This window comes from Ambystoma mexicanum, chromosome 7p, assembly GCF_040938575.1.
Source record: "Ambystoma mexicanum isolate Mex_15411 chromosome 7p, UKY_AmexF1_1, whole genome shotgun sequence".
Lineage (NCBI taxonomy): Eukaryota > Metazoa > Chordata > Amphibia > Caudata > Ambystomatidae > Ambystoma > Ambystoma mexicanum.
The window spans coordinates 607,268,055-607,278,651 of NC_090939.1; positions in this window are offsets into that span (position 1 = coordinate 607,268,055).

A 10,597-nucleotide genomic window follows, 5' to 3' on the forward strand; every position below is an offset into this window, starting at 1 on the left:
TGGCACAACCAGATGACCTTATATTGCATTCTCTTTCACTATGAATACCTTTTATAAAGCCCAATGATATTGTTTTTTGGTCCACATTCCTTTGTTGGCTGCTAATGCAACCTTGCATTCCGGGTGGTAAAAAAATAAAGCTAAACATGTCTATTTGCTTGACCTATTCCTACAAAAATGTGATTTCTTATGTGATTTGTTTACTTTTCAAGGCATTGATAGAACACAAATTATTTCGTTTCTAGAAACCCAAACCATAAAACATATTTATGTGACCTAAGACTGGCAAGTTATGTAGTCAAGTGCTTAAATCACAGCCTGGGTCCAAATACTGATTTCACCACTTTAACCAAATGTGTGATACTGGGCAAATCATTTAATCTCACTGTGCCCGATCTGCTGACATTGGGTGTCACTGGAAGTGATTTACTTTGCAATTTTTGCTTTGAAGAAAAACCCTAATGATTTACTAAACTATTGAGTTGTTGCATATTAAAGTGAATATTTATATATTGCTTACACGTGAACACTTCTTTTAATCTCTTTACCAATGGGGTCCTAGAGTATGGAAGATTGATGTCACTGCGTGTAATGTTATTTACTCTGATATCGCTTCTGATCATGTCAATCCATATCATACAAATTAGGGTTCTGCATATCTTTTGCTGGACAGTCCAGAAGACAAATCGAACATATTACTGACTTGTATGCCTAACGTTCCAACAGTGATGCGATTTTGTTGTGCTGTGTATGTGTTCAAGAGCCAAGCAGTCTTACTACACAGCAACATATTACTTTCTTACATGGCTTTACATGTCCACTATGATTTGCGTGCATTTTACAGGCTGCCCTTTGCTGGCTGCTGTCACCTTAACTGAAGACTTTAAGGGGCCGATTCATGGAACAAACGTGCGCCGAAAATCTTCGCGCAAGCAGGCGCAAACAGGCACAAGCAGGCGCAAGCGGAAAAAAACAGGCGCACGCGATTCATAGAAGTCCCTGCGCGTGTTCACCTCGGGATGTGCGCCAAACCCGTGCATAGCGCACAAGTCACTGCAACATCCCGAGAGGCATGCGCACAGTGAAAGCGCACAACCTCGGCGCATACACCAGAAAGTGGGCGGGACACGGGGCGTGACACGCGGAATGGGGAACAACGTGCGAAAATAAGGGCGTAACTGGGGTTGTACTGCAGGAAAGCAGACGGAACGCCCACACTCACTCGAACCACACGTATTCATGGAATCGAATAGGGCAAAGCCACGCACAGCCAAAGACACGCACAAGCTGAAACACGTCCGCCACACGAAGGCAGGCGGTAGAGTCCCAGCGCATCACAAAAGTGGCAACATACAGCAATTGGGCCTGTGCGAGCGGGGCACGTGTATTGCGGGGGTGCGCGGGAAGCAACACACGCGATCGAGCGGGGTACATGTATTTCGGGGGCGCGCGGGAAGTTACACACGCGATTGAGCGGGGTACGTGTATTTCAGGGGTGCGCGGGAAGTTACACACGCGATTGAGCGGGGTACGTGTATTTCGGGGGTGCGCGAGAAGTTAAATACGCGATTGAGCGGGGTATGTGTATTTCGGAGGTGCGTGGGAAGTTACACACGCGATTGAGCGAGGTACGTGTATTTCGGGGGTGAGCGGGAAGTTACACACGCGATTGAGCGGGGTACGTGTATTTATGGGGTGCGCGGGAAGTTACACACGCGATTGAGCGGGGTACGTGTATTTCTGGGGTGCGCGGGAAGTTACACACGCGATTGAGCGGGGTACCTGTATTTCGGGGGTGCGCGGGAAGTGAGATACGCGATTGAGCGGGGTACGTGTATTTCTGGGGTGCGCGGGAAGTTACACACGCGATTGAGCGGGGTACGTGTATTTCTGGGGTGCGCGGGAAGTCACACACGCAACATCAGCAGGGTACGTGTATTCCAGGGGTGCGCGGGAAGTTCCACACGCAATTCCATCAGGGTACGTGTATTACAGGGGTGCGCGGGAAGTTCCACACGCGATATCATCAGGGTACGTGTATTACAGGGGTGCGCGGGGAGCAGCACACGTGAATTGCACTTGTGGGTCCTCCCAGGTGTTCCCTCTGCACCCTCCACGGCCCCTGCAGGTGGCTCACACCACAGGGGCGTACCCAGCACATGTCATGCAGGCACCCCATCCACCATGGCCATGCCCACCAGCCAACCCACATGTCAACTTGCACTACTGCCCACCAACGCATGTCCCCATGCACCCCCAGCCACCAGGGGCACCCTCCACCAGGCCCCCACCCATGTCTCCCACCACCCCCACCCCCCAGCAGTGCAGGGGCAGCCTCCACCAGGCCCCCACCCATGTCTCACACCACCCCAACCTCCAGCCACCAGGGGCAGCCTCCACCAGGCCCCCACCCATGTCTCCCACCACCCCCACCCCCAGCAGTGCAGGGGCAGCCTCCACCAGGCCCCCACCCATGTCTCCCACCACCCCCACCCCCCAGAACTGTGGGGCACCTGCCAGCAGGCCCCCACCCATGTCCAACTCATGTTCCCCACCACCCCAACCCCCCAGCACTGTGGGGCACCTGCCAGCAGGCCCCCACCCATGTCCAACGCATGTTCCCCACCACCCCCACCCCCACCCCCCAGCAGTGCAGGGGCACCCACCACCAGGCCCCCACCCATGTCTCCCACCACCCCCACCCCCCAGCACTGCGGGGCACCTGCCAGCAGGCCCCCACCCATGTCCAACTCATGTTCCACACCACCCCCAACCCCCCAGCAGTGCAGGGGCAGCCACCACCAGGCCCCCACCCATGTCTCCCAACACCCCCACCCCCCAGCACTGTGGGGCACCTGCCAGCAGGCCCCCACCCATGTCCAACTCATGTTCACCACCACCCCCACCCTCCAGCACTGTGGGGCACCTGCCAGCAGGCCCCCACCCATGTCCAACTGATGTTCCCCACCACCCCCACCCCCCAGCAGTGCAGGGGCACCCACCACCAGGCCCCCACACATGTCTCACACCACCCCCACCCCCCAGCCACCAGGGGCAGCCTCCACCAGGCCCCCACCCATGTCTCACACCACCCCACCCCCCAGCCACCAGGGGCAGCCTCCACCAGGCCCCCACCCATGTCTCCCACCACCCCCACTCTCCCAGTCACCAGGGGCAGCCTCCACCAGGCCCCACCCATGTCTCCCACAACCCCCACCCCCCAGCAGTGCAGGGGCACCCACCACCAGGCCCCCACCCATGTCTCCCACCACCCCCACCCCCCAGCACTGTGGGGCACCTGCCAGCAGGCCCCAACCATGTCCAACGCATGTTCCCCACCACCCCCACCCCCAGCAGTGCAGGGGCAGCCTCCACCAGGCCCCCACCCATGTCTCACACCACCCCCACCCCCCAGCACTGTGGGGCACCTGCCAGCAGGCCCCCACCCATGTCCAACTCATGTTCCCCACCACCCCCACCCCCCAGCACTGTGGAGCACCTGCCAGCAGGCCCCCACCCATGTACAACTCATGTTCCCCACCACCCCCACCCCCTAGCACTGTGGGGCACCTGCCAGCAGGCCCCCACCCATGTCCAACGCATGTTCCCCACCACCCCGACCCCCCAGCAGTGCAGGGGCACCCACCACCAGGCCCCCACCCATGTCTCCCACCACCCTCACCCCCAGCACTGTGGGGCACCTGCCAGCAGGCCCCACCCATGTCCAACGCATGTTCCCCACCACCCCCACCCCCCAGCAGTGCAAGGGCACCCACCACCAGGCCCCCACCCATGTCTCCCACCACCCCCACCCCCCAGCACTGTGGGGCACCTGCCAGCAGGCCCCCACCCATGTCCAACTCATGTACCACACCACCCCAACCCCCCAGCAGTGCAGGGGCAGCCACCACCAGGCCCCCACCCATGTCTCCCAACACCCCCACCCCCCAGCACTGTGGGGCACCTGCCAGCAGGCCCCCACCCATGTCCAACTCATGTTCCCCACCACCCCCACCCCCAGCAGTGCAGGGGCAGCCTCCACCAGGCCCCCACCCATGTCTCACACCACCCCCACCCCCCAGCACTGTGGGGCACCTGCCAGCAGGCCCCACCCATGTCCAACGCATGTTCCCCACCACCCCCACCCCCAGCAGTGCAGGGGCAGCCTCCACCAGGCCCCCACCCATGTCTCACACCACCCCCACCCCCCAGCACTGTGGGGCACCTGCCAGCAGGCCCCCACCCATGTCCAACTCATGTTCCCCACCACCCCCACCCCCCAGCATTGTGGAGCACCTGCCAGCAGGCCCCCACCCATGTACAACTCATGTTCCCCACCAACCCCACCCCCCAGCACTGTGGGGCACCTGCCAGCAGGCCCCCACCCACGTCCAACGCATGTTCCCCACCACCTCCACCCCCCAGCAGTGCAGGGGCACCCACCACCAGGCCCCCACCCATGTCTCCCACCACCCTCACCCCCAGCACTGTGGGGCACCTGCCAGCAGGCCCCACCCATGTCCAACGCATGTTCCCCACCACCCCCACCCCCCAGCAGTGCAGGGGCACCCACCACCAGGCCCCCACCCATGTCTCCCACCACCCCCACCCCCCAGCACTGTGGGGCACCTGCCAGCAGGCCCCCACCCATGTCCAACTCATGTTCCACACCACCCCCAACCCCCCAGCAGTGCAGGGGCAGCCACCACCAGGCCCCCACCCATGTCTCCCAACACCCCACCCCCCAGCACTGTGGGGCACCTGCCAGCAGGCCCCCACCCATGTACAACTCATGTTCCCCACCACCCCCACCCCCCAGCACTGTGGGGCACCTGCCAGCAGGCCCCCACCCATGTCCAACTCATGTTCCCCACCACCCCCACCCCCCAGCAGTGCAGGGGCACCCACCACCAGGCCCCACCCATGTCTCACACCACCCCCACCCCCCAGCCACCAGGGGCAGCCTCCACCAGGCCCCCACCCATGTCTCACACCACCCCACCCCCCAGCCACCAGGGGCAGCCTCCACCAGGCCCCCACCCATGTCTCCCACCACCCCCACTCCCCCAGTCACCAGGGGCAGCCTCCACCAGGCCCCACCCATGTCTCCCACCACCCCCACCCCCCAGCAGTGCAGGGGCACCCACCACCAGGCCCCCACCCATGTCTCCCAGCACCCCCACCCCCAGCCACCAGGGGCAGCCTCCACCAGGCCCCCACCCATGTCTCCCACCACCCCCACCCCCCAGCACTGTGGGGCACCTGCCAGCAGGCCCCACCCATGTCCAACGCATGTTCCCCACCACCCCCACCCCCAGCAGTGCAGGGGCAGCCTCCACCAGGCCCCCACCCATGTCTCACACCACCCCCACCCCCCAGCACTGTGGGGCACCTGCCAGCAGGCCCCCACCCATGTCCAACTCATGTTCCCCACCACCCCCACCCCCCAGCATTGTGGAGCACCTGCCAGCAGGCCCCCACCCATGTACAACTCATGTTCCCCACCAACCCCACCCCCCAGCACTGTGGGGCACCTGCCAGCAGGCCCCCACCCACGTCCAACGCATGTTCCCCACCACCTCCACCTCCCAGCAGTGCAGGGGCACCCACCACCAGGCCCCCACCCATGTCTCCCACCACCCTCACCCCCAGCACTGTGGGGCACCTGCCAGCAGGTCCCACCCATGTCCAACGCATGTTCCCCACCACCCCCACCCCCCAGCAGTGCAGGGGCACCCACCACCAGGCCCCCACCCATGTCTCCCACCACCCCCACCCCCCAGCACTGTGGGGCACCTGCCAGCAGGCCCCCACCCATGTCCAACTCATGTTCCACACCACCCCCAACCCCCCAGCAGTGCAGGGGCAGCCACCACCAGGCCCCCACCCATGTCTCCCAACACCCCACCCCCCAGCACTGTGGGGCACCTGCCAGCAGGCCCCCACCCATGTCCAACTCATGTTCCCCACCACCCCCACCCCCCAGCACTGTGGGGCACCTGCCAGCAGGCCCCCACCCATGTCCAACTCATGTTCCCCACCACCCCCACCCCCCAGCAGTGCAGGGGCACCCACCACCAGGCCCCCACCCATGTCTCACACCACCCCCACCCCCCAGCCACCAGGGGCAGCCTCCACCAGGCCCCCACCCATGTCTCACACCACCCCACCCCCCAGCCACCAGGGGCAGCCTCCACCAGGCCCCCACCCATGTCTCCCACCACCCCCACTCCCCCAGTCACCAGGGGCAGCCTCCACCAGGCCCCACCCATGTCTCCCACCACCCCCACCCCCCAGCAGTGCAGGGGCACCCACCACCAGGCCCCCACCCATGTCTCCCAGCACCCCCACCCCCAGCCACCAGGGGCAGCCTCCACCAGGCCCCCACCCATGTCTCCCACCACCCCCACCCCCCAGCACTGTGGGGCACCTGCCAGCAGGCCCCACCCATGTCCAACGCATGTTCCCCACCACCCCCACCCCCAGCAGTGCAGGGGCAGCCTCCACCAGGCCCCCACCCATGTCCCACACCACCCCCACCCCCCAGCACTGTGGGGCACCTGCCAGCAGGCCCCCACCCATGTCCAACTCATGTTCCCCACCACCCCCACCCCCCAGCACTGTGGAGCACCTGCCAGCAGGCCCCCACCCATGTACAACTTATGTTCCCCACCAACCCCACCCCCCAGCACTGTGGGGCACCTGCCAGCAGGCCCCCACCCACGTCCAACGCATGTTCCCCACCACCCCCACCCCCCAGCAGTGCAGGGGCACCCACCACCAGGCCCCCACCCATGTCTCCCACCACCCTCACCCCCAGCACTGTGGGGCACCTGCCAGCAGGCCCCACCCATGTCCAACGCATGTTCCCCACCACCCCCACCCCCCAGCAGTGCAGGGGCAGCCACCACCAGGCCCCCACCCATGTCTCACACCACCCCCACCCCCCAGCCACCAGGGGCAGCCTCCACCAGGCCCCCACCCATGTCTCCCACCACCCCCGCCCCCCCAGTCACCAGGGGCAGCCTCCACCAGGCCCCCACCCATGTCTCCCACCACCCCCACCCCCCAGCAGTGCAGGGGCAGCCTCCACCAAGCCCCCACCCATGTCTCACACCACCCCCACCCCCCAAGGGCAGCCTGCACCAGGCCCGCACCCATGTCTCCCACCACCCCCACCCCCCAGCAGTTCAGGGGCAGCCTCCAACAGGCCCCCACCCATGTCTCCCACCACCCCCACCCCCCAGCACTGTGGGGCACCTGCCAGCAGGCCCCCACCCAAGTCCAACTCATGTTCCCCACCACCCCCACCCCCTAGCACTGTGGGGCACCTGCCAGCAGGCCCCCACCCATGTCCAACGCATGTTCCCCACCACCCCGACCCCCCAGCAGTGCAGGGGCACCCACCACCAGGCCCCCACCCATGTCTCCCACCACCCTCACCCCCAGCACTGTGGGGCACCTGCCAGCAGGCCCCACCCATGTCCAACGCATGTTCCCCACCACCCCCACCCCCCAGCAGTGCAGGGGCAGCCACCACCAGGCCCCCACCCATGTCTCACACCACCCCCACCCCCCAGCCACCAGGGGCAGCCTCCACCAGGCCCCCACCCATGTCTCCCACCACCCCCGCCCCCCCAGTCACCAGGGGCAGCCTCCACCAGGCCCCCACCCATGTCTCCCACCACCCCCCAGCAGTGCAGGGGCACCCACCACCAGGCCCCCACCCATGTCTCCCAGCACCCCCACCCCCCAGCCACCAGCCGCCAGGAGCAGCCTCCACCAGGCCCCCACCCATGTCTCCCACCACCTCCACCCCCCAGCACTGTGGGGCACCTGCCAGCAGGCCCCACCCATGTCCAACGCATGTTCCCCACCACCCCCACCCCCCAGCAGTGCAGGGGCAGCCACCACCAGGCCCCCACCCATGTCTCACACCACCCCCACCCCCCAGCCACCAGGGGCAGCCTCCACCAGGCCCCCACCCATGTCTCCCACCACCCCCGCCCCCCCAGTCACCAGGGGCAGCCTCCACCAGGCCCCCACCCATGTCTCCCACCACCCCCACCCCCCAGCAGTGCAGGGGCAGCCTCCACCAAGCCCCCACCCATGTCTCACACCACCCCCACCCCCCAAGGGCAGCCTGCACCAGGCCCGCACCCATGTCTCCCACCACCCCCACCCCCCAGCAGTGCAGGGGCAGCCTCCAACAGGCCCCACCCATGTCTCCCACCACCCCCACCCCCCAGCACTGTGGGGCACCTGCCAGCAGGCCCCCACCCAAGTCCAACTCATGTTCCCCACCAACCCCCACCCCCTAGCACTGTGGGGCACCTGCCAGCAGGCCCCCACCCATGTCCAACGCATGTTCCCCACCACCCGACCCCCCAGCAGTGCAGGGGCACCCACCACCAGGCCCCCACCCATGTCCAACGCATGTTCCCCACCCCCCGCCCCCCAGCACTGTGGGGCACCTGCCAGCAGGCCCCCACCCATCTCCAACTCATGTTCCCCACCACCCCCACCCCCAGCAGTGCAGGGGCAGCCACCACCAGGCCCCCACCCATGTCTCCCAGCACCCCCACCCCCCAGCACTGCGGGGCACCTGCCAGCAGGCCCCCACCCATGTCCAACTCATGTTCCCCACCACCCCCACCCCCCAGCACTGTGGGGCACCTGCCAGCAGGCCCCCACCCATGTCCAACTCACGTTCCCCACCACCCCCACCCCCCAGCAGTGCAGGGGCACCCACCACCAGGCCCCCACCCATGTTCCACACCACCCCCACCCCCCAGCCACCAGGGGCAGCCTCCACCAGGCCCCCACCCATGTCTCACACCACCCCCACCCCCAGACACCAGGGGCAGCCTCCACCAGGCCCCCACCCATGTCTCCCACCACCCCCACCCCCCCCAGTCACCAGGGGCAGCCTCCACCAGGCCCCCACCCATGTCTCCCACCACCCCCCAGCAGTGCAGGGGCACCCACCACCAGGCCCCCACCCATGTCTCCCAGCACCCCCACCCCCCAGCCACCAGCCGCCAGGAGCAGCCTCCACCAGGCCCCCACCCATGTCTCCCACCACCTCCACCCCCCAGCACTGTGGGGCACCTGCCAGCAGGCCCCACCCATGTCCAACGCATGTTCCCCACCACCCCCACCCCCCAGCAGTGCACGGGCAGCCTCCACCAGGCCCCCACCCATGTCTCACACCACCCCCACCCCCCAGCACTGTGGGGCACCTGCCAGCAGGACCCACCCATGTCCAACTCATGCTCCCCACCACCCCCACCCGCCAGCACTGTGGGGCACCTGCCAGCAGGCCCCCACTCATGTCCAACTCATGTTCCCCACCACCCCCACCCCCCAGTACTGTGGGGCACCTACCAGCACGCCCCCACCCATGTCCAACGCATGTTCCCCACCACCCCCACCCGCCAGCAGTGCAGGGGCACCCACCACCAGGCCCCCACCCATGTCTCACACCACCCCCACCCCCCAGCACTGTGGGGCACCTGCCAGCAGGCCCGCCCATGTCCAACGCATGTTCCCCACCACCCCCACCCCCCAGCAGTGCAGGGGCAGCCACCACCAGGCCCCCACCCATTTCTCACACCACCCCCATCCCCCAGCCACCAGGGGCAGCCTCCACCAGGCCCCCACCCATGTCTCCCACCACCCCCACCCCCCCAGTCACCAGGGGCAGCCTCCACCAGGCCCCCACCCATGTCTCCCACCACCCCCACCCCCCAGCAGTGCAAGGGCAGCCTCCACCAGGCCCCCACCCATGTCTCACACCACCCCCACCCCCCAGCCACCAGGGGCAGCCTCCACCAGGCCCCACCCATGTCTCCCACCAACCCCACCCCCCAGCAGTGCAGGGGCAGCCTCCACCAGGCCCCCACCCATCTCTCCCACCACCACCACCCCCCAGCACTGTGGGGCACCTGCCAGCAGGCCCCCACCCATGTCCAACTCATGTTCCCCACCACCCCCACCCCCCAGCAGTGCAGGGGCAGCCACCACCAGGCCCCCACCCATGTCTCCCAGCATCCCCACCCCCCAGCACTGTGGGGCACCTGCCAGCAGGCCCCCACCCATGTCCAACTCATGTTCCCCACCACCCCCACCCCCCAGCACTGTGGGGCACCTGCCAGCAGGCCCCCACCCATGTGCAACTCATGTTCCCCAGCCAACATGTCATCACAATCTAGATCCCTGGTCCCTATGGTCAGCCTCCAAATGCAAAACACCCACCCGAGTATTGCATCCACCCACTCATAATTTGCAATTACATCACAGAACACCAATTGCAAGTTCCGAAACAAACACATTTCCCTCACATACACCCAATGGGTGTCAGTGAATCTCAAAACACATATCATGAAATGCATGAAACCAATGAGATACCACACATTGAAGTTCACCAAAAAAAATATGTATTAAAGGAAACATAAATAGAATAAAAAATAAATGAAGAAACAGAAACGTGAATGTACAAAAATGAAAAGAAGCATGTCCGTTAAAAAAAGCAAAACCAAAAATCAAATTCCAAAGTAATGTTGTCCAAAGTCAATGTCCACAAAACAAAATCCAA